Source organism: Bombus pascuorum, chromosome 7 (genome assembly GCF_905332965.1).
Source record: "Bombus pascuorum chromosome 7, iyBomPasc1.1, whole genome shotgun sequence".
In the NCBI taxonomy this organism is placed as follows: domain Eukaryota; kingdom Metazoa; phylum Arthropoda; class Insecta; order Hymenoptera; family Apidae; genus Bombus; species Bombus pascuorum.
Genome location: NC_083494.1, coordinates 10,517,785 through 10,541,764, shown reverse-complemented (window position 1 = coordinate 10,541,764; position 23,980 = coordinate 10,517,785). Strand labels below are relative to the sequence as shown.

The window sequence follows — 23,980 nt, the reverse complement described above, 5'->3', positions numbered from 1 at the left end:
TAGCTCTTAGTAACGACCATTCTTAAATTGAAAGAAAATACCCAATTTCTCCCGGAGTTTGAAATATTTTACATCGGATTAATACACATTGTTATTAATAAACTACTTTGTATGCACGGAAATAAATCTGTACAAAGTTCCTAACCGCAAGGGTGGCTATGTTACATCGTATTTTGTTTCGAACCTATCCTCTTTTTTGGGGCTGATTCGAAAGCTACTGAATCTTTGATGGGACTCCGTATCGTTACTTGGGATACAGAAGGGAAATAGATTTAATACCATGCCTAGACATCCTTCCCAGACTACAAACGGTGTCTTAGAGTTCCCTTCCACGCCTCACTATTAGTATTCTCTCCCTTCAACTATATCCGCCTTCCTTACTGTCCTACCCTTCGCGGACTATCCCGCAAATGCGGAATTTTTACTACATCCCCGCAGTGTAGATCCCGACGAGGAGGGTTCGTACGGCGTTGCATTAAAGGCGAACGCTGTTTAAAGCCGACCTAACCACCGAGAACCACCAAGTTCTCGTATAAGGAAGTCGTCGATCGACTTTCACACCGTCACGCTTCACTTTGTTCAACTTGATCGTTTAGGATATTCTTGTGTGTCCTTTGAATCTTATCATCTAATTCTTTAACGTTTCCTAGATGGGTGTTTCGTTTAACAGAGACCAGAGGGATACAATAGTATGGACTGTAATTTATTCCAATTTGAAAAGAGATTGGTTAAACATAATCCTTAGAGTAGAATACGAAGAAGAATATGGTAAGTTCGTTATCGTTGATTTTCTGATTCTTGTATTTTATTCGATGACTAAGAGAGACTATCGCAATACAATGAAGTTGAAATGGGAAATAACACTTTTTGAAAATGAGTGTTAGAGTTACGAAGGTTTATAGAAATTTAATGGTATAATTGATCGTGTGATTAATCAATATTTTTAGAACGTTCGAAAGGGTGGCGGCGAATTGTTTTTAATCTTAAAATGAAATAAAATTACAATTTTGATAATGTGCGAGTGTATTGACAGGACAAATCATTTAAAATCTCAAATTTGGGAGTTGTTTCAGGAAAACTGAAAAACCTGACTTCTCACATTTTTCATACGTGATTTGTTTCATGATATGAACGTTTGATGATGCATCTAACACTGTGTCAATATAATAAAAAACCTATTATAATGCTACATGTTTATTGAGTGTACATATGAACTCTGCTTACGAAGAAGGAACGATTATCAATTAAATTGTTAGTACAAGAGACAGTACAAGAAAAAACATGGTTTCAAATCAAAAGAATAGCATCTTGCCTGTCTGAACCATGAAGTCTCACATTACCCAGATAAGAAACGCCAGTAAAAGAGAACAGTGCTCGAAAACTAGAGTCCTTGAAGCTTTTACGACTCCGTTCTCAGTGAAACTATCGGGAATTTCAGTCGGCGCTAGAGACCTTCGCTTCTCGCAGTTAGATCAACAGCTAAGAGCCGTGTAACTTAAACAAACGACACCTGAAAACACACTTCTGCATTGTCGTGTGTCTCGGCGATGCAGCACACAGCGACCGGCTACGACTAGCGTAACAAAAATCGACTGGCAACCTGAGCGTAAACTTCGACACGCTCCTCAGACACACTCGAGCTAACAAAAGGCCAAAGAAGCTTCCACGAACATCTCGTCGATTTTTCCACGATTTTTCCTTCCATAAAAGAAATAGAAGATCGCCACTCGCGCACATATTCTACGTCTACATATTCTCTCTCTCTCTCTCTCTCTCTCTCTCTCTGTTTGCCTCTGTCTCTCTCTGGAGTTTTCTGCGTTGGCTTCTTCTGATGCATCTTTCATAGCCAAAGACTTAGCGTGTGTCCCGCATTAAAGCGTCGCGCGCCTAATTTCGCATTCAGATTGTCATTTTCGCGTTGCAACGCAGCGTCTCGCGACACTCGTAAATGGAACCTATTACGGGTCTCAGCAACGAATGCAACAAAACTCTTTAATCTTGACGTTCAAAGGCCCCTCTTCATCCTATTTTTCTATGCAAAATACGAAACAGCCACCGTAAAACCGTTTCCCGTTTAATGAACGGACATCTCGGTCAGCAACAAAAACAAAAGAAGAGAAGAAGAAAGAGAAGAAAACATCTGGCTTTAAAAACGTAGCAACAATCTAGAGAACGAGAGAAAGAGAGGCCAAGCAGAGGGTCTAATAACGAAATTAATATCCGTGTTTCCAACGGATAATGGCTCGAATATCGCGTTATTACGTTCAATTGAACCGTGTTACGTGGAACATCGCTCCGGTATATTTTTCCTTTTTTTTTTTTCCTCTTTGTTTTTTAAGGAGCTCGTCCTTTAATGGGTCTACGATGTTCGAACACGAGAGATCGGTCGGAGATTTAATAACTACAGCTCGTCCGATGCACCGTTATAATACGTAATTTAGTTCTTTATGTAGAGATAACGAGCAAAGAGATAACGAGATTATACTGTTTTGGTTTAAAAGTAAAAATCGCATCTTATACAGGAGTTAAAGGACAGGTTATCCAGGACATTTTTCTTGTCTCTGGAAAGGTATTCTTAGTTCCAAGAAAGGGAAGAGGACGGTTACCACGATACGTGGAAATAGGTTTTCGTATTCCCTGAGCGATAAAAGAAACAGGTGAATTCGATTTTCCATAAAACTTTAAATTTCCATGTCACACGGCTTTCTTTCCTCGGAATGCTTGGAATGTTTGAAAACGTTTTTAGTCTTTCATTGCCTAGGCGTATAACAAGTGGGCGGTAAAACGAACCGGTAGTTTCAGGATTTAATGTGTGCAAGTTTCTTTAATGACTAGGAAACGCGAGTTGTGCCCGCTCGAATTCAGGAAGTATTTAAGGAGCCATCAAACACGAAATTCGCACATAGAAATTAGGGTAAAAGTTGGAATCTCGAATTTTATTAACAAGAAACGTAAGGTTTAAAAGTTTCATCACGAATTGGAAAAAGATGACCAGGAAGTTATCGATTACTTTGATAAGTGATTCTTTCTGAAACTTTTTTTTATTGTTGCAATGGAATTTATGTAGGTATTTTAATGCACTGGAAAGATATGGTCCAACGTGGAAGAGAATGATAATTATTCACAGATAAACTAATGGGTTGAACGAACACATATATAATATTATCTACTCTTTATATCGCTAGGTTTTTTAATAATGATCACTGCTGTATAATCATATCTGTACTTCAATAAATCTTCAATTTCATAAGCTCTGCAAAAGTTATCGCGAAATGCTTTTTACTACGAATAACAAATTTCATTATTTGAATATGAAACACTTCAATTTTAAATTTCGTTACAGCTATCATGATTCCATTTCTCCCGAAACGTTTGTTTCAATTTTCCACATAATAATTGAACGCCATATACACTATATACAGCATGACATATACCAAACATATAATAGAAATAGTTAAACGAAATTTCAATCTGGATATGAACAAAAAATGTTACTTATTCGTTTATAAGAGTCTCTTACATTTCATACCTTTCAACAACATGTAGGAATTCTACGAGCACGAGAACTACGTGTAACTTCGTAATTCGACCGATAGGTTCTATCTACAAGAAGGCAACGATAATCACGTGACCACACGACACATGCGTGGCATTATCATTTTCTTCACTGACGTATTTTTCTGCCAATAGTCGAATATGTATACACATTATCTGTACGTAATTTTAAAGAGACTAATGCATCGAGATGCAATTACTTTTCATGCTAGTTCCGCCATCACGTGACATCATCTCCAAGTAACCGATTGTATATACCAAGCACGTAATATGATCATGTAATGTACAAGTGTCGCATTATGGTCTTCAAGGTTTCTCTATTCTAATTAGAATGGAACAAACTCCATATATGGAGTTATTTTTCATTTGCGAAAAAATTATATTCAGTTTAAAAGCTTCAAATATTAAATATAACATTGATATACATTTGGTGAATGGTATTAGTGCAATGTTTGCTGATCTTCTCTAAGTCGTCATTCACTTTTACGATAGACAAATAATTTACGATTAGATAGATTTCATAGAAAGACATTTTTGAGAGGATTAAAATTATTGTTATCAGTTAGAGCGCTCTTCTATAAAGAAAGTTTTCTGTTAAAAATATTTACTATAATTGAAAATAACTGTGATTTTACGTAATAGAAACGGAAAATAACAGCTCAGAACTATACGTACCATTTAATTAATCGAATCTGAATGTACTACGTTCACTAATTCAGATATTCTGAAAATGGATTAACATTTTTCCGTATTTAAAGTAAATGCGTCTTAACTAGATTTTTCGCTAGCACATTTTGTTATACTACGGTTAAATGTAACATATGTATGTCAAAATGTACCTCCAGAACGAGAATCATATGATATGAAAATATATTTTTTGAATATAATATCATCGTATTTGGAATAAAAATTTTGATTTAAAAATCCAATTAAAATATTTCGTACTGTACATAAAATATCGTAAGATGTCACATATTTTCTACAGGAATATCTGAACCTCTCAGAAATCCGACTAATTAACTCTTCTGCAAATTTCTGAAACTCCATAAGCTTTTTATTGCAAAAAAATTCAAAGGAAATTATTTCAAAATTGTAAGATTCGACATATTTTTCTTTACTTTCCAACTTATAAAGTTAATCAATATTAATTCTGACCAGCTCGATATTTTATGTAATTCGACTATTTTCACTTTTAACAAGTAGAAGATAGTCGTTTATGCTACAAATCAACATCATCAATTGTTAAAATTTTTCCATCAAAATGTCTTAATCTTAAGCGATGGTATTCGTTCTAACACATACAGCGAATGGATAGAAAATACTTTTCCAAATCATTTTATCGAAACGCGCAAAAATCAAAATGCAACTATTCTGTTTGCACGTAGCATTGCTTAAACAACTCAGTCGATATACCATGTGCGATAACAGTAGCGAATATATTAATCTAATATATAGCTAACGAAGATACTGAAACGCACACACGTATTATATAACCAAGCGTCGCAAATAGCTTATTGTGTATGAACCACTTGAAACAAAACGTCGAATGGCAACCGCGAAGAGTTAAGCCCGGGAATATTCAAACGATCGCGGAGACTAGCTACCAACTGCTCGATACTATACGCATTCATAATTCCAGGAATAAATTTCAGCGAGGAAAGCGGGACGAAATTGCGTCAGACAGATAACAACAGAGCGCGATATGTAGGCATTTAAAAGGACCGCGCTTGTTTACACTCTGGCCGAGCCGACGTACACACATGGCTCTCGTCTCTTTTTGCCAGGCGAGAATTACGCCGACGGCCAGACGCTTCATGTAGAGACATCTCTACACGAGTTTCATTCCGTCATGCGACAACACGGAAATTTCCTATTGATACTGTTATTTTGATTTTTTTGCTCTCGTTAGTTAACAGGGACAGAAGATAAACAATAGATCATTTCGACATACCAGTGAAGAGAAACAGTCGATTCCAAGAAGCCAGCGGCTGAGTTGATACTTCAAACCAAACACACGAACACGTAACCTTCAACGAAACAGCTTTCTAAGAAATGTTTCCCTCGTTGTTGGGACAAGATTCGTTGCAGGATGGTCAAGTCCTTTTTCCTATAAGCCGTCCCACCGATCTTTCTTTTCTTCACAGATTCACTAACGTTTCCTCTTCTCTCTTTATCTGTTTCTTTCACATGTTCACACGGAAAAACGTCACCCAAATGTTCACGCCAGGACGCATAGTAGTTTTCCGCTCCCTTTTGTTCTTTCCACGCGTCCCGTCCTCGTTCCGTTGCAAGACGCACGAACACACACGGCTGTCACGCGACGCACTTTAGGCGCGATCACGACGAGAATCACGGTATGTAATACGCGCACGATCAACGACACAACTAAGCACGTTCGTCTCGATATTACTACAAGCTTAGAGTATAAACGATACGAAAAAAGACGAGATTCTGTGTCACCGCGGCCACGAAACGAACAGAGTTACGTCTCGGCTCATCTTTGTCTTTGGAGGTTAGGTTCGAGTATCTGGCGTCTCTTTCGCTCGCTCGGAAATGCACGCGTATACAGACACTTGGCCTCGCGATTAATTTCGAATGGTTCTGACGACGACACTCAGACAGCATGCACAACCGCGACGCGAGAACACGACCGACTGCGCTCGTCTCTAGCACGGTAGAACCGGCGAAAAACTACGAGAAAATCCAGCCATGCTGACTGCGCGACCGGCGTCAGACTGCCGCGAGGACAGAGCGGGGATTCAGTTGAGTGGCATCGCCCGACAAGCGGGGTCCCCCTCCTACTGCTTCACTCGACCGCCGGACTCTCGTCCCTTCCCTCTCTACGAGTACCTCGCATTTCTCCTCTCGTCCCTACGACCCTTCCCGCCCCACTACTTAGTCGTGTGGCGCGCCCCTTGCGTCGCCTCGCGAACTTCAACCGAGCTACCTATCCCCACCAAACGTCTGCCCAAGCAGTGAAAGAGAGTCAACGCGAGGAAGAGAAGCACGCACACGCCACGTATAAGAGAGAGATGGATGGAACGAGAATGCAGCGCATGCGCAGTGCATCAGTCGCGGCACGCGGTCGCGCCCAAACGCATCTTCTCGCGATTCTCATATTGATGTACTACGCGCTTGCACTCACGGCGAACCGATTGGGTGCCTCGCGAATACCGAACATCTCGTACGTGAAGGATGAACGAAGCAGCATCTCGTTAAGAAATCGCTGCCAGATATACAACCGCTAAGCACCTTCGGTTGAGTTACTTTGAAAGCGTTCAAGAATTCGATCAGCGACAGATCACCGACACGCGTGACAAGGAGTTGAATATCCTGTTCTGTTACCGTCTACGCGCGGTAAAGTCGTACGTTATATAAAGTATCATACATATAGTGTAACAGCAAAGGTATCAATGTTATCGTATTTATTTCTTTATCGGGGTTCGAGTGAACTCCATTTGCGAAAGGCGTAACTGGTTCTATATGAGCAACAGCCTTTCCATTCATTTCTTATTTTTGTTAAGATAAGCGATATTTACTTGAGAATAAACTAACGTGCCGATTCACATGCATCTTTCATGTGACAAATTGCTATGCATCCAGTCCCAGACAATTGATTACACTTTCGAAGAAGATACACTGGAAGTCTCCACGTATCCACAGCTTCCTCTGAGACCGTACTCTTGCACGTCCCGAACCACTCCATCCCCTCGGGTCGTCCTTAGAAAACATTTTTCCCTTTTCCATTCGAAACCGGAGCAACCCTTCATCCTCCGGTCCCATCGCTGAATTCTTCAACGATACAATTCCCGGCGCGGTGCACAGTAGCCTCGCGAGCTTCGCACCGCGAAACGAGTCCATGGAAAATGGCGCTTCTGGAGCGGGGTTAACTAATGAATTCCGGCGCGGTTCTGTGCCGGCTCCTCTGCATTTCGAGGTCTTATCACCGGTTGGAAATCAGCCTGCTTGGCAGATGTTCGCCGAAACCTCGACCTCTCTCTCGTTCTTCTTGCGTTTCTTTCGCGGCCAGACGCGTTCCACGTCGCCTCCACCCTCGTAACCTTCGTCGTTTACGTTTTACAGACGGAGAAACGTCGGCGCGCAGCCGAGAGACTCGGCGAACTCGAGCCATCCTCACCTCCTTTCTTCACCCTTCTACGCCACTAGCTGGATGTGAGTTACCGCGCTACGGAATGGACTCGTCGAATTATTTTCGTTGAATGCCACCGCGGTATCGGTTTCGCGATCGCGGTACTGCCAGAGGGATGATATTAAAATTGAAATGGGCTCGAACGATGCCTCGATTCTTTGGAAAGGGGCTTTAAATAAAGGGTAAATTGTGTTTCCTTGAATAAATGAATGTTCGATTGCGGAATATTGCAAGTGGTTGGTTTAAATGGTATTTAGTCCGCAATTGAAATTCTCGTATCGTAGGTTGTAGGTAACGCGGTTATTTAATTCTAGAATATTTCATTTTGATTTGTATCTTGCGTTTCACGTGATAACAATTGTATAAAATTACCTTGCAAGTTTAAAATCTAAAATAGTCTAAGATTGAATAATCTAGCTCAAATTGCCCTCATTTAAATATACTAGTCAGGTCTTGAGAAGCTTTTATTTGTAGTATAGCATTATTTGTTACACTCATATTTTCTTAATAATGAGAAATATTTGATTAATTTGTTCAATCTTCCAACGAAGATTAGCAAACGATAAGAATCGAAAGAGAAAAGAAGAGATTTCGAAGTACCTATGCCGAGTTTCCATTTGCCTCCGTTAAGTAGCGAGCTGTACCTACAAGAAGCATTCTAAAGGACGCATCCGTCTTTCTCCCCTTTGCTACATACGTTTTTCTGAAATCTGTGCCGAACGCGATACCGACTGGCCCAGATTCAACCGCAAGTTCGCTCAAAGAAACTTGTTTCCGCCGCGCACAGGCATATATCATAGAGCTCCTTGTCCGGGGGGTTTACGAGAGGAAATGAAATTCTTTTTTACTCGCTACTCAAAGATACAATCGTATTTCTCCTTGGCGACGGAGGAAATGAAAACTTTCTGGGCGCGCCTCTCTGGCCGCCGCTTTACCATATTGCGCAAATAGAAACATTATTGAGATAAGAATTCCAAATTATGGCAAACAGCTTTTCAGCGTCAAATTCTCTTATTTTAGCAAAAGAAAAGAAAAAAAGAAAAGAAAAGGAAAGCAAAGAAGTTGAGAGAAATTGTCGATGAGGTTTCTGTCGTCACGTGGAATGTTCCCCAACGATTGTTGGATTTTCTGTTATGGAACGATCATGAATTTCCGAGCCGATAATAGTTCGAATCCGAACGGTTACCGTACTTCCGTTCGTTCTTCCTCTTGAACGCGATACCCACCGCGTCTTACAATAGGCGGAAACTGAAAACGTCACGTAGCAGAATGAAATTCAACCACGTATTCCCCGAGAACGTCAAACCGGTCTGATCGCGCGCTGTCCACATAGCTCGAGTACACACTGCCTCGCGACGCCTTTGTCACTAGGCGACTAGCTCGTCTTATTTGTCATTTCTTTTATAGGTGTCGACGTCCCACGTCCTGAGTCGCTTCGAACCGTCGATCGAGCAACTGGAAGACCCAAGATTCTTTTGACGAGACTCGCTTTCTGTTTTGGTGTCCTTTGTTGAAGTTTCTAATTTGTAGCAATTTTTATTCGTCGTTATAGCGTACATTCTTTATTAGCACATCGTCCATGTAGAAATCTCACTTTTGAACAAACAGGCTTCCATTATGGAAGACGTGTTAATTGATAATTATGAGTTGTACGAGAGATTGATAATTTGTAAAATTAATAATAAAGTTGTGTATCATTTGCGCAATCGATGACATGTTAACAGTCCGAAGGTATTAATGACTATAATGTATAACTTGTACCTAAGGAATCAAATTGAAAGTCTATGTATTTTGTAAAGAATCGTTCAAATTCGAAAGACTGTATTCTTCCAATATCCTGAGATTCCTACTAAAAATTAGGAATTGATTATTTTGTCGATACTTCGATAATTTCAATGTTAATATTGATTTTGTTTGCATGCATACGTTCTACTCTGCATATACTTTCCGCTGCATTCTCTTCCTACTCGTATCTTTCGTTTCCACATCTGCACAAATTCTACAATTTCTTATCTTTCATTCGTCGATCACGCGATACATTCATGTTATTTACTTTCGATTTGCTCTTCTGATCTTTATATTGACGAAGTAAGATTAGAAATGCAGGAAAGGCGCAAAAGTCGATAAATAAATACACAGACAAAAATGAATTCCTATAGCGGACATGCATCACTTAACCATTTTATCTTTCGTAAATTCTGATCACTTTCATCGCGACGATTTTTGTCAACGCTTAACCACTACCGTTTGTAGTTGAAACAATTACATACATCGTCGTTGAACGTATTCCAGTCAGTGTGAGTATCGCGATTGTGTGATCAAACGACGATGGTGAGATCTGACGCATCGAAGGGCGCGATAGGTGCTAATTAAATGCGCCCTTTGACGCGATACAAGACCCACAGACCGTCTAACAATGAACATGCCCTTCGTAATATTGATCGGTGGCGTGGTGTTTCACAGTAAAATAAAGGCGACTGTTACACGCGGCGTGATTGACGGCGCAGCCTCGAATTCTACAAACAAAATAAATTGCCCGTCAATCATGCTTAATTAGAGATATTTCCCTCTTTCCACGTTATCAAAGACATTTCCCCTTGTTACACCCGAACGCATCGTGCACGCACGGTAAATGCAAGAACACCGTTTGATTTTCATTTTCTTCCTTTTCCCCCTACCGATACATTGTACTCGGCAAAACGAGTTGGAAACTAATATTTAGAACTATACCAACGGTGCCGTTAGCAAAAGTATACTGCTGGGAGTACGTTAACGTTTAACCACATGGGGTCAACATTACACGGTGAATTATGCTTCTAATATCGGTTTACTTCCGTAGCCCTCTTTATTAAGCTTTCTATTGCATTCTGCTACGAATGGTGTTATGGCGAATCAACATTTTCATCGATGTTCTAATGAATAATATGTTTAGAGGAACTGATAACGCAGCTCGGTTACATAACTCGGAAAGAACGAAAACCATGCAGTATATTCACCAGAGATTACAGATATTCGACCGGTATCGGATGCAATTCTTGTATCGAATGGTGCTGTGTACATTGTACATACATTTTGATATAAAGCACCGTTAAAATCTCTGCTAGTAGTATCGGCGTAAAACGCAATCTAGCAAATCTCTCTTTTTTTTATTCGGCAACATCAACCACTATAAATTCTTCCGTTAATCGTCCGCGTTGCTTAAATTTCATTACGTATTTTCAGATTTCAATGGTCTTTGCTTCTCTGTGTTCCGGAGTTTAATCAAGAAATTTGCAGTTCATATCTATCTATATACATATATATAGAATGTCGTCCAAATGTTCGTAATCAGTAATTCATTTCATTCCATTCGTGACATTTATGTAGTTTGTATTTGAAAATTATAAAACGATCTTATTTGTTGTACATTTTTCAAACCCAAAGTTTCTCAATTGAATATACAATTTATGGTATCGTCCAAAAGTTATTACAATCAGTATCCTTCGTTCGTAACACTCGAAACCAAAAGTTTCTCTAAAATTAACTTGATCCTTAATCCGCAATTACTTATCGATCAACCGATACGAGACGATGTGTGACAGCAAAACTTGGTTCGATAGTTTGCAAGTTGCGCTGCATGCGGCATCGAGAGACTCGCAAGCTTGGCGAGCATCTACGCCCGAATTGCTTGCAATTTAGCAAATCTATCAGAAATCACGACTCCTTAAGCGGCCGTCGATCAGCGTTCACCGCGCCGTTTAAACGGCTCCGCTTAGATTAGGCGACGTCTCGCGTCGAATCCGGGCCATCAGCCGAAACGCATCGCAGTCATTAAGCCGGGTATCGATTAAGCAGCATCGCGGGGATGTTTGTACGTCTACGGTGGGCCGATGCTGTCTGATTTATTAACGAACTCGAATGCCTCCGCTGGAAATTAACCTTGTCTATCCAACATGTTTCTGCACGCGGTGCAGACACGATCGTCAGCGAATTCGTCGACCAATGGTACATTAACTAATTACCCCCGAGCGAACTTCTAGACACTGTTTGGTTATTGGAAGCTAGATATACATTATGTTAGTTAGCAGTCGATTTAATTAAGTTGCACGCGCGACGAAACTTGCGAGTATCACGGTGACAAGGTGAATTGAAACATGTAGATAGAATTGAGGTTCGTTACGTTAGAAATGTTATGATACTGGTGAACTGGGTGGGGTCCTCTAACACCAGAATTACTAAAGTGGTCACAATTATCAATTTCTAATTTTTCCATACAAATTTTCTGGGTCCTCTAACACCAGAATTACTAGAGTGGTCAAAATTATCAATTCGTAATTTTTTCACAGAAATTTTATAGATCTTCAATGGAGAGTTTCTAGAGATTTGAACGATTTTTCGTAAAATACGCGAATGAAATATGTTTCTTTATTGTGGTATAGACTAATCCTATTCCTTGCGCTATAATTTCTGTGATACAAATTGTATACTGTAGTTGACGGTAGTAATAGGTTAAGATTAGGAAGGATAGATATCGTTTGGTTATTGGGAGCTGGTTATAGATTATGTTAGTTAGCAGTCGCTTTAATTAAGCACAGATACCATGGAACTCGCGAGTATCACAGTGACAAGATAAATCGAAATGTGTAGATGGAAGAGGATTGAGTTGAGGTTCGTTACGTTGGAAATGGGCTCCTTTAATCCTAGCACTACGGAATGATCAAAATTACTATTTCGTAATTTTCCATAGAAATTCCATAGATTCACCGCGATACATTTTTAGATATCTGAATGATTTTTCGTAAAATATATCAATAGATAAAAGAGCTTATATTTCTTATTGTATTATAAACTCTGCCATATGCTTAGCATTTTAATTTTTTCGATATAAACTGTATACTTTAACAGTCGGTAATTTCAGTTTAAGACTAGGAAGGAAAATATTGCTTGGTTATTGGAAGCTGGATATACATTATGCTAGTTAGCAGTCGCTTTAATTAAGTCTGCGTACGACAAAATTCGCGAGTATCACAGTGAGAAGGTAAATCGAAATATATAGACGGAAAAGGATCGAGGTTCGTTACGTTGGAAATGGCGTAAGAAACTGGTGGACGAGTCCTTTAAGACTGGGAAGGATAGCCTGTAAGCTCCGTGAATCGTCGGTTTCAATCGTTTAGACATTTATCGATTACGGCGTGCAGGGTTACCTTCGTTAACGAGATATTTAGTTGAGACGCCTGAAGAGAAAGAGGAGTTCTCGTTGGTACGAGCCAACGAACTGAACCGAGTTTACTTGGTATCGATGTAAACAGGGAAATTTCCTGCTGGATAAAGCCGATCCCCTGATGAAATTGCGATTAAACCGTCCCTTGTAAAGCGCTTAATGTCTAAGTATTCTCGGTGCGTAGATTGCAGTGGTTTTTATGGACGCGGAAATGTTCGAATAAAAATAATATTAGTAAAAAAAATTATATGTATATATATATATTTATGCTGTCATTATAGTGATTATCGTACATTTATTAAAGCCTATAACAGTGTATCTATACAGAATCATACTAGTACTTATTATTCCAGGATGGTTCGTATATCGAAGACGATCATAGCAGATTTTTTAGTCAAGTGAATAATAACTTTCAATGAGAAATAATTTATAGACAAATATAAATAAGAAAAATCAATCTCAGTCATCTCGGTGGTACTCCATGTTTATGAACAAATTGAAGAATTTTTTAATTGTGATATGAAGATTCTGTGCGCCATAGAATCTAGATACTTGAACAGCATAACTTTGTGGACGTAACAATCATACAAAACAAGTTTAAATCCATCACAAAATACTTAAATACTTTCAGTTACCTCGTACTAAAAACTGATCGGGGAATATAAATAACAGTCTTTCATTGTTTTTACAAAATAACTAAAAGAAAAATACTGGAAAATGTAATACTCGCTGTAATATTCCAAGATCGAAGAATATCCACCTTTATTCCGCGGAATTCGTTCTCTGTCGTCCCTAAATTGTTCCCATCATTAACGTCGATGAAAACGAAGAGCAAGGATATCCGACGTGATTGTATTACAACCCCGAAGAGTCATATCCATGTATCATAAACTCGAACAATTTCTCGTCCGGTCTCTTCGCACGGCACCAGCGATCCCGTGTCTCGGTTGTTTCCGATACAAAATTGACTCAGCCTCGTGTTCTCGAATAACGTTCCTCTGCAACGTTTCTCCGAAACGGGAAGACGGAGGAGTCTACGTTCCCTTGAAGCGGATACACGTCGATATGCCGTGCTAACGACTTCTATTATAAAACGAATTTCTCATGCATTACCGTACCACGTTCGTCGTAAGCTTCTTTCCTTCGCGATAGATTTTCGATGCTGCAGCATCAGATAGGAATGAGAGAAGCACAGAATGTTTTTGAGACGAACGAGCTACTCACAGGCCAAGGTTTGCTCTTTGAAATTTTTGAAATTTTAACGCGGAAGCACTTGATCGATGCGGATTCTTATGCATTTATGGGAAATACAAAAGATACAAAAATGCGCGTGATACGCAAAAATATATACAGAACACGGTGCTCTTTATTATATTCAGTAGATGAAACAAATTTGTAAGTAGCTTTCGTTTCTTTAATTACGTTCGTGAAAATATAAATTTGCATTAATATCCAAAGTTTACTTTATAATTTCATACCATTTTTCTGCCTTTTATTTCGCGGAGTTAATCGATTGGGCAAACAAGCGAGCGGCTCGGGATACGGTTCCATCGTGAAATTGATGAAACTGGCCTCTCGACAAGCATCTCGTCCTCCGATATCGTCACGGTTACGGTATAAATCAAAATGCCTAGCCTGACTGGAAGAAGCCCGAAAGGCAGAACAAAATCCATAAATTTCCGGTTTGCCGCGGCCATCGTGGTTTCCGTCAGAAGTTCGTTCAAGTTCCGAAAGTAGTATATCCGGCGGTCCCTCTCGACCCACGAGCCAGGCGTAAATAATGCGAAGGCCACCGCGGCCGGAGGATAGCTTTTGAGGGGTAGTTACCCTCTTTCGCGGCGCGAATAGTCGAGACGTTCGTAAACAATACGAGTTCGTTTGAAGGATAAAGGATCTCTGGGATTTTTCGAGGAACTTGTCGGTGATGATAGGGATGGGTTTGTTTTACTGGAGGAATTTCATTATCCGCTCTTCTTTAAGGAGGTTGCGGTTTAATGTGATAACTATACACGTAAAATCTTTTTAATTATATGTTAAAAGATTTGTTTATACATTTGTTACATGGTACAATAAATTTTTATGTGTTCCAAGCATATGAGTTATATATATGTAGCTGCACATGAGTTGGAGAACAGTTCAAATAATGTTGTTGTTTTGCCTCGGAGTATCAAGATCGTTAAGTTACACGTAATATAAGAATAAATAAACTCCGAGCAAAACAATGTCGCCGCTACATGAAACCGTCGAACAAAGACGAATTTGAGTTATAGTATAAATAATAATAATAATAATAGTATAAATAAGCGGACGCGATCGCAAGAAAAGGAGTTACAGTCAGTTGTCGATCAGTTATCAATGGATTATCAGCGATCTAATTAACGAGTCATTAGCGATCCTATTTTACGACTTATACACTGTCTTAGCGAATCGGTTAGTACGAGCGTCTTTGCGAACATTATCTGTATACTAATTTATCATTTTAAATATATTCGACGGTTTCAGCAACGAACAATCTCGTCCATTAAACCTCACCGACCAACCATCCTCTACACATAAACCTCTACATACATAGTACCGTGTATGTGCATGTATTCGTAAAATACTGTGTCCAACATGTTGGTGTTATTCCTAACGTGTGTTATAGGTGTTTTACGCATCGATCAATCGATTGGTTCGAGCATATGAAATATTCTATAAAAATGAAAAATAAGCAGTTGTAGATAACAATGGACTATCGATTCCAATGAAATTAAACATTTGTCATATATTCCTGTATTTTGACGTAAAAATTGTTGCAGGAGTAAGTTGCCAACGTCTTTCAAATACACCATAACCCATAGTACAATATTTTGAGAAGACTGACTTCTTAAAATTAGATAAATCGTACGTCTGCCTCAATTGTATTCCCTTCAAAAATTCATAAAATAATACCTTCATACAGGGTAATGAAAGCACAATGTCCCATTCTAACGCACGCTCAGTTCTCTGGAGAATCACCGTCATTGAAAAATCCCCGCGAGTTCTCGGACAAACTACAAATTCGGGTTAAAAGTTACCGTATCGACGAGCGGAACGTGCAACTCGAAATGCGCGAAAAACCGCACGAACGAGACCGTTGCAGAAGGGATGTGTAAAACGCTCGCATCGAATTTACGAGTTTCCAATTTTAAAGCAATCGACGAGCGGAGAGCTGCTGCGAATCACGAGCACAGAAACTCACGGCTCTTCTAGTTCCTCCATTATGAAACTTTGTAGCGTTGCCGCGCAGCCGGAAACCGCGGAACATCACCCTTTGAAATTTTCGCGCGTAACGTAAGTACAAGCGCGTGCTTAGTAGCCTTGCTTCACCTACTTTCGTGATTAGTGTTGTACATTTCAGAAGAATAAATTATTTAGTTCCTTAGGTTTATTGGTCAAGTTTACAGTGAAATGATGTAAGAAATTATAAAATTCAAGATTCAAGATTTTCTAAAGAATAATATTTGTAACATAACTATGACACTCTTTTATAAGCTTTGCACCTCGTCGTACTTTTACGTCGTGCGGCAATTTAAAATCTGCTGCATCCAATTATCCTAATTAAAATAAAAATATTCATTTCAGCACTATATAATCCATTTCATAATAGAATAAATTTAGGTGTAACATGTTAAGTATAGTACATCCTATTTTCTCCGTATCGAACCCAACAATCAATGTTCCCATTGTCGTCAACGTTCTTCTAGTTCATAGTATCGTTTGCGTCGTAGCGGACTTTAAAACCTTCCCATCCTTTAAATCTTCTCGGTGTTTTCCTTTGCGCGATTCTCTTTTATTTCCCTTCGTTGCCACCCTTTCTACTGGTTTCTCCCCCCGATCCCACGCCTTGGAACGAACGACTTTTCCGCGGAGTCGATCGTTTCCATTCCGGAATTTCTCATCAAGGTTTCGCGCCGCCACCGCGTAGCTAGCGGCTGACTTGCTCGCCCCGGCTCCGCTCGTAATGAGTTCCGCGCTTTGTGACTGCTCGCCGCTCGCGCCTTTTGTTCGCCATAATAAAAGGACTCGGCGTTGCCGACTTCAATTAGGCTGCAGGTCGAAAGTCGCGCTCGGAAGTATCGGCACGGTGTGAAGAACATCGACAATTACGTTCGACTTCGGTTGACGAAGCGAAGTCGGTTCGATTGCGCTTGTTCAACCGGTAGCAGTCGCTTGCGGTAACCTGTTCGTCGATCGAGATGAATCGTTCCGCGAAACTACTCCGTTGCAGACACGTTTTTACTTCTCAGGTGTAATAATTTCATTCTGTAACTTGGTTCTTTTGAACTTCCTCGATAAAGCTAATTCTCGATACTTCAACGATCCTTCAACAATTCGTGGCTCGATAATAATTTATGACTTTTCTCTTAACTTTCCAACGATTCACGTTAGATTTGAACTAATCGCACACATATACATATATATTTGCTATGTGCAACCAGATCTCACGTATACGTAGAGATTTCTTCTTCTCCCGTTATAGCAGGAACATCCGCGTGGTTTTCGATCACGTATTTGTCATCCACGCCAATTATCACTCACAAAATCTGGAGTTCTTCTTGTTCTTCTTGTCATGCTTGAAATGTGGTAGCATAAATTGTAACTTGACGAGATATGGAGTTAATTTTTAAAATATTGGAAATATGTCACATTATGGGATTTCTGGCATGGCATTATTACATTATTACTCACTCGATGGAATTCACAGATTTTGACCCTAATTTATGTTTATTTCATTACTAAATATCTAACCTGTTGATACGTATATATAGTAGAGTACATAATTGAGCTTTCCGATGCTTATCTATATCTGAATATATATGATGAATAATTAATCAAAAATTTGTTATAAACACATTACGTGTATAATATACAGGGTGCGCCGTTAGAATTCGGACAGAATTCAATTTGTAGTTCCCACCATATTAGAATTCAGATGTTTGTGCTGATTGACTCTGAAGTTAGTTAAATATGTCAATAAGTCTTCTATAACCTCAAAATGACAGAACTCGTTAAGCAAAACCCGGAATACGATAGAAGAGCGGCGATTATAGAAAGTCTTCGCGCCGGGAGAACGCCGGTCGAAATTATAAAATTCTTTAGCTACCCAAGATCGACGGTAATTTAATTTTGTTGTGGGCAAAACCAAATTTCCAGCAAGTGTTCACGTTTTGAGCGTTGTCTCAAGTGAGGGCGACGTCATGCCTCCGCACTTCTTCCAAAAAGGCGAAAGAATCACAAAGGAGGTTTATTTGGAGGTCCTGAAGACAGTAATAAAGCCGTGGATGGAAATTACGGCTTCTGGAAGGCCGTATTTATTTCAACAAGATGGCGCACCTGCTCACACAAGTCATCTTGTTCAAAATTGGCTCTCTGACAATGTGGACATGTTTTGGTCGAAAGATTTCTGGCCTCCTAACAGTCCCGACCTAAACCCATTGGACTATTACGTGTGGGGCGTTATCGAGAGACAAACTAATAAATGCAGGCACCCCAACGTCAACTCCCTACGAGCTGCTATCGAGTCAGAATTCGCGACAATTAAACGCGACCAGTTGAAGTCAGCGTGCTCGCGCTTTAGAGCAAGAATAGAGCAGGTCATAGAGGCAGAGGGTGGTTACATAGAATAAAAGTTCTCAGCAAGGACCCTTTAAATGAGATATAACAACATTTTCATGTGTTTTTGTGTATTGACTTAAATAAACAACTTTCTGCACAAAACTTCTTTTGTCCGGATTCTAACGGCGCACCCTGTAAATCCTGAAACAGATACCAAAATTTGATAAACAATAATTCTCTAACATCTGTACCTTGTACCTAAAATCTGTCTCTGTGTTATTTATATTTATATAGTCGTATCAACTACGAGGTCAGGTTCCTGAAATTGTCAGCGTCACATTCGATCATTCTTACCTCGTTCGACGATAATTAGCGGCACACACGATGCAACATTTTCGCGGAAATTAGGCGACGATTCGAAGCGGATCGTCGTTGCTCCTTACCCGACAGGATTTTCCCGAAAATTTCGAACAGTGATGCGTCTTCGCGGTGGAATATCCGCGGATTAAGTGACTAATATACGTCAGCGGGTTCAGCCTCCGCAGAATTATGACGAAGATGAATTCATTGTCTGTCCTCGCGCGGATTGGAGTAGGTACACGTAATTCATCAACGTAATTGAGCGCTGCTCGCGAGTTTAGCGACGACGAAAGAGAGCGTAGTCTCTCTTTCCTCCCGCGAGCCATTTCGTAATGGCCCGTTAATTTCAGCCCTTCTGCTTTCACAGACTTTGCTGCCAACTTTCTTCCGCGTGGATACGCCGCGCGCGGCTTTCTTTGCCTTTCAACGCACGACATTGACCATCCCTGTGTCTCTTGAAAAATTCAACGAATCCAGCGGAACGATCCTGGCTCACGGTTAATTGGCCTCCGACACTCCATTTCGCAAATTGCAAAAAGCAATGCCAGGATACTGTTGTACGTAGGTGCTGGCGTCGAGTGGCTGCAGCTTGTTACTGGAAAATCGCTGGGACGGACGAAAGGAATTCGAACGATGGACGCGCTTACGCGTGTGACCAAGTGCATCGTGCAGGGAATCAGAAATTAAGTCTGCTGGCATGGCTGATGTTGAACAATTGTTAGTTTCGGTGAGCACTCTACTAAATTATTCCACTTTCCACGACGTCCGTGCAATTCGAAGAATTTCGCAGTTTCGGAAAATTCATGTTGCGTTGCTTTATGTACAGCCGTTCCCATGAATGTTTGCTATTTTAACGACAATTCAGATATGCATAATATACTTTTAAAATGATGATTATAGGATATCTAATTTTTCAGCCTCGTTCGTATTAACTGAGATCGCTTTGACAAGATGATCGTTTGCGAGTCAAATTATTGATTAAATCGAATTTAAATTATCGAATGAAATGGAAGAAAAAGGACATTATTGCGGAAAATAAATAGAGAATTTCAAGAATATCTGAGTCATATCGCGAGGATGTTCTGTTACAGAAGATGATATAACGATGACTGAATAAATATTTCAAGCATCAAATTGTTATATCTGAACAAGTACGATGCGATTATCTCTTGATATTACGAGACGAACTTCTCTAAGGCCTGATATTCGACGTTCTTTACAAGCAACGTGGCAAGTCGACGCTATATTAGCCCTCATCGAGATCCTCTTTCGCAGACGAGATCATCAGACGCACCGGTTCACGGTCGTCGCGTACAAACAATGATTATTAAGTTTGAGATACGGGACTAGATTGGCTGGGTAAATTAGGCACATTAGCCTGTATGCACAAGGCCGAGATAGTAACGCTCGTTGTTTCGAGACAGCATCTTCGTTGCAAGGGAACGAAGAACGGTTGGAACGCGAGTCGCGCGAGAGGAAAAAGGCCAGGAACAAGAAAACTCCATTACCCCGCTCCTTGCCAAGCATTCTTGCCGGTGAAAGATCTTGCTTCAACGATCGCTAATTTCTCGTAACAGAATCCTTTCGACGCCCTTTTAACATCCACGTCAGGAAAGATCCTCGGGTTTCCTCGCGTACGCTGCTTTGTGTGAAGGATATGATTGCCGAGATACGATCGCTTGAAATGTTTCCTCAGCGACATGACAAAATGAAAATTAAGTGAGAGAAAAATTGTTGGTTTCGATCGAATCGATCGACGAATGGTTTTTTCATCGAGAATTTTTTATACTTTGGTTACCTAACGTTACAATCAAATTTAATAGAGTTATGAAACGTGTGCTTAAGATAGTTTTTGATTGGTTTTAGAATATTTTGTTATTTAAAAATTCAATTTCGATTAACACATCTGACGTTATTAAAAAATTATTCTACCTCTGGAAACGTGGAGTCGTTTCATCAGAAACGTTTTTATTATTATTATTATTCATTTGTTCGGAATAAAATCCAGCCAGTGTACTTTAGCCAGTTAGCTGTTTTTGACGACTACACTCGTCATCGTTTATTTTATGCGGCACATTTTAGGTACACGCCATTCGAAGAGGTCGCAACAGCTAACTGGTTAACGTAAAATACGTAAGATGTGTAAAACAAACAGATCTCCAAACAATTCCAACTTTATTTCGCATGTTCCACTAAACAAATTCGAAAAACACGTTCGTAAAACAAAACCCTAAACACCTTTCCTACAGAGCCTAACTCTTTCATGCTCCCAATCTGTTCCAGTTGGAAACACGGAATTCTCTGTTTTCATCTCTTCCGAACAACTTCCTGACAAAGTGGCTCGTTCCCAAGTGGAACGCAGTCGACGGCAACGAGTCCGAAAACACGAGGCAAACGTTGTGTCTGGCGAGCGGAAGGCACGCGTCTCCTTCGGCTTCGTAATCTAAGCGGAGAGCGAACAGTGCCTAATTCTCGTCCAATTTCCAGCGTCGGGAAACCGGTTAACGGCACGACGCAACTCGTAGTATTCGCTGAAACGAGTTTCGATAAAGTTAACGCCGACCAGTACCGACGACACTCTGCTCAGACGTTTAGATAAGTTAACTGTCGCTACGAATACACGAATATCCATGTATTAACATAGATGTAACAGTGTATTCGTTTTTCAGCTCCCTTGCACGATTGAGCTAATATCATTAGAGGAATTTTATTGGTTCGAAGTATTAGCGAATGCTGTCGTATGATGCTAATAATAGATTCTTTTATTTTTACTATGCGAAACATAGCGTTCTGTATATATTATGTTATGCAATTTAATTCAATAGAGATATATTAATATATAGATGCGTTATTGGTTGAAAATGTGAAAATACTAAATTGTAAATAGCTTTTGAAAATATCATATTGAGTATAAATTAGTTGGAATAAAATGTTCAATGGAATTTATTACGCAAAGGGAATCGATATCATTTTCTTAATTATCGACTAATCAGCAAGTTTGTTCCTTATATTATTAATTTAAAGTCAAGTAAAAATATTAAGGTTATATCTATCGATCAATCACTCTGTTACGATCGTTCGTAAAATGCACCAATAATGTGAATTATTTAACTTGTAACTCGTAAAATTGTACAATTATTTGCACATCAGAATTCTATAAACTACAACGACCATATGTACAATAACTTGTAGATTCGCTGATATTAACAACCACTAATATTATTGTGCAAAAAGGCCCGGGTTTCGACGCTCGTGGCTTGATCCATCCCTTCGTGCTATCCTTGGGTATGTTTACTCCGCGGAACAGTTGGCTCCGGCAGTGATATCCGTCGCCCTAGTCGTCTACGACGCGAAAGCAAACTCATCACGATCGTCGTATGCAATCTGCCGGAAAGCGAACCTCCCGGCGACTCGCGGAATTGCTTGCGACGACGCAAATTGTGTTGACAGCCCGGGAAAGCCTCTGGCTTCTTTTTTCGCCCTGCTAGCCCTTCCGGTACTGCCTCTGCAAATAACGATTCCTGGATCATCGAACGTCCCCGGAATCGCCAGTGTCTCTTGGACAGCTTATCTAAGATTATAGATCTTGGATTCTAATACGTATGATAGATAAGATTTTGGCCGATTTTCTGATATTTTGAGAGATATTGCAGTTGTCCTGTGACAATCAATGTTATGATTGTTTGTCTTTAGATAAAATATAGAATTTTCAATTTTAGATTTTCGTAAATGATGGACGAGAGATTTTTGGCGATTCTGTAACATTTCACGATGTCTCAATTATTCTATGATAGTTGAACGAAGATCCGTATTTTCATAAATCATAAAATAAAGTATACTTTGTTTAAAATTTAATTTACACCTGTTTCATGATAACCTGTGATTTTGAAGATCTGGTAACTTGTACGAGAGCGTATAAATTTTAACGTACCTTTATTTTTAACTTCGATATGAATTAAAAGTACTAAGGCCTTTTGTAGCATTCATATCGGGATATAAGCTATCAAAACGAAAGCGATCTGCTGATTCAGCCTTCTAAATCGCGATGCGCTTCTAAATCGTCGAATTACGAACCTCTGTTTGCACCTCTACGTCAGCGAGATATAAATAGTGATTTTCCTAAGAATCAAGTCGAACGCCACTAAATTGTTGAAGCATGCGCTGCACAGAAGCTTTGCAACCTTGTTGCTTCGTATGTAAATCGACCAACTCGCTCGAAAATAATTTTCTACCTTCAAAATGAAATTCTGGGAAACGCGTGTTTGTGACAAGCTTCGATATTTCGCGGAAGAAATAAAGCAATAATATATCCTCCGTATGAAAATGTAGATTCAGTGATATTCGAATTAAAAGATCGAGCCTTAATAGCATGGTAAATTTGCATTTGCACTGAACCGTGGTAAACTAAAATTCATTGCGGACACATCCGGATCGATACGAAAAGCCATCCAGACACCTGTGAGATGATTCATCGAGTCGACGCACGTGCGATCGGCCACTGGATAATCTATATTTTATAAATCAACGTACGCGATGCATTCAACGCGAAACAACAAAAAGATGAAATTCCTGCAAACATTCCTCTTTCGCTTCGTTACGAGTTACAGCAATTTTTTTCGCGCGACATATTTCTACTCTTTCTTTTTTATCATCCAACGTTAGAAATTTTCAAACTTCCATTAAAAGGACGTTGTAAATTCCATCCAAGAAATTTTTAATATTTGGTCTGCATAGAACGTCGTTCGTCCGAGTTTCAGTTTGACGAGACGATACCACCCGTTCTTGTTCTATCGTTGATTATCAATCACATTAGAAAGGGAAAAATTTACTATAAAACACGCATAACGATAAGAAGAATTTTAATAAAAACATGAAAACTCCTTTATTGATCGACGCGAATAATCAGAATAGTCGTGAAGATTTTCTTATACGAGTTTAAATTTGAAAGACGTTATAAAACATTTAATAAATATTTGCATAAAATTATTTCGTAATTACCACAAACCTGGTGCGATGAAACAGACAAATGAAACTAACTTTTGATGAAGTGGAAATCAAAATTCGTATCTCTACTTGTTTAATACGTAATATATCTTTTTGTAAGCGAAGAATATGATTCGATGCAAAACGATTTTATC

At 39.6% G+C, this 23,980-nt stretch overlaps 2 protein-coding genes and 1 long non-coding RNA gene across 6 annotated transcripts in view; 1 reads left to right on the top strand and 2 right to left on the bottom strand.

The window, feature by feature from the left end:
- LOC132909360 (endoribonuclease CG2145-like) overlaps positions 1–4,354 on the bottom strand; it is a 290,224-nt gene extending 285,870 nt beyond the window's left edge. Inside the window, exon 1 of the mRNA XM_060964149.1 lies at positions 4,351–4,354. The gene's annotated coding sequence lies outside the window, so the exon portion shown is untranslated. The remainder of the gene's footprint in view (positions 1–4,350) is intronic.
- Positions 1–23,980, bottom strand: part of LOC132909357 (bifunctional heparan sulfate N-deacetylase/N-sulfotransferase) — a 258,711-nt gene that overhangs the window by 157,304 nt on the left and 77,427 nt on the right. The window contains exon 1 of one of the 4 annotated variants that reach the window (XM_060964144.1): positions 5,507–5,699. The exons of the other annotated variants lie outside the window; for them this stretch is intronic. The gene's annotated coding sequence lies outside the window, so the exon portion shown is untranslated. Of the gene's footprint in view, positions 1–5,506; positions 5,700–23,980 lie in introns of those variants that run through there. 4 annotated transcript variants of the gene reach the window in all.
- On the top strand, positions 6,693–22,032 carry LOC132909392 (uncharacterized). The gene is made up of 4 exons (XR_009658533.1): positions 6,693–6,912; positions 7,639–7,887; positions 19,210–19,569; positions 21,126–22,032. It is a non-coding gene; the product is annotated as an uncharacterized LOC132909392 (long non-coding RNA).